The sequence below is a fragment of the Odontomachus brunneus genome, unplaced genomic scaffold (genome assembly GCF_010583005.1).
Source record: "Odontomachus brunneus isolate Ranch 3 - 2012 unplaced genomic scaffold, Obru_v1 Obru_scaffold_061, whole genome shotgun sequence".
Taxonomy (NCBI): domain Eukaryota; kingdom Metazoa; phylum Arthropoda; class Insecta; order Hymenoptera; family Formicidae; genus Odontomachus; species Odontomachus brunneus.
Genome location: NW_022639511.1, coordinates 960,477 through 962,185, shown reverse-complemented (window position 1 = coordinate 962,185; position 1,709 = coordinate 960,477).

Here is a 1,709-nt window from a genome sequence, read left to right as displayed (position 1 = left end):
CTAGATAATTCTTTTCATCGGTTGATTGTGTCCAATCGTACCGTGATCAATCGGGACGCTCCTTACTCTAGCTAACTCTAACTAATAGCGTTTTTCATTGGCAGAATTGGTGCGCACTGAGTGCACACTAAGGCTTGTTTACAATACATTTTCATATTTAAGATCGTGTCTTAATACATATTTAAAAATATTTTAAGTTATAAAATGATTCGTACGGATGTTATACATATTATATTAAAAAGGTTAAAAATATTTGAGAATTTATTTAAGACAATTTTTCAATATAATAACATACTGTGAACAAGTCTTATAGCGAATTCGGTAGCTTGCACTAGTGCGCACTGAGTGCGCATTAAGGCTTGTTTACAGTACATTCTTATATTTAAGATCGTGTCTTAAATACATATTTAAAAACATTTTAACTAATAAAATGATTCGTACGGATGTTATACATATCATATTATGGTTAAAAATATTTGAGAATTTATTTGAGAATTATTTAAGACAATTTTTAAATATAATAACATACTATGAACAAGCCTTAGTGCGCACTCAGTGCACACTAGTGCAAGCAACCGAATTCGCTATTAGTGCGCACTCAGTGCGCACCAATTCTGCCAATGAAAAACGCTATAACTCTACTCGAGTATCTGAAAGCAATATTGAGTTGTCTTGAACCATGAAGATACTAGATGATTGTGCCTATTACATTTTCCGACTCTAGTGGAACTAACTCTTACTCGATTTAACGTAAACACCCATTATCGGAAACACCCATAGTCAGCTATAACATCTCCTGACATTTAAGGTTTTATTAGTTCTGTTGGCAACACTACAATAACTCCAACTCTTTTATCGAACGTTCTATCGTCGTTTCTATCGAACTTATTTGGACCCTACCTTAAAATTTTATTGGGTAGAGTTCAATTTTAGATTTAGTGTTTCCACCGTAAGAACACTCACCTCAATCCAATTCTGACCCGATTCGAACCTTCGGTGGAAACTTAAGCCGGTATTCATAGTCGAATCTTATTTCAAGATCGTCTAAAGTAATGTCTTAAGATGCGAATACGGCTCTGTGATTGGTTGATGACATCTTAAGTACTGTCTTATGATGTCATGAACCAATCACAGAGCCGTATTCGCATTTAAGACATTACTTAAGACGGTCTTGAAATAAGATTCGACTATGAATACCAGCCATAGTCCAATCTTATATTTGAGATCATCTTAAGTACTGTCTTATGATGTCATGAACCAATCACAGAGCCGTATTCGCATTTAAGACATTACTTAAGACTGTCTTGAAATAAGATTCGACTATGAATACCGCCCTATGTGGCCCCAGGTTTCCAAAGGAATTCCGCCCCAACGCTATTAATGGAAGAAGGAAGAATCGTCTCGTCGATTCTGAGCGTGAAAAATCGATTCATACAAAATCGAAATGGTAAAGAATCGATTCAAAAAATCGATTTTTTGGATCTTTTGAATCGATCTTGTCAAAATCAAATCGAGATCGCCCATCCCTACTTAATGGCTCTTGCACATAAGACGCGGTAATGCTTGCCGCGCGGCTGAAGTCTGTGCGATAACCAATTAATATGTTGTTTTTCCGTAGGAGCTAGAAGGTTATTACGGAAAGCAGCATATTGATTGGCTGTCGCGCGAACTTCCGCCGCGCGGCAAGCATTAGGGCTATCGCACACAAA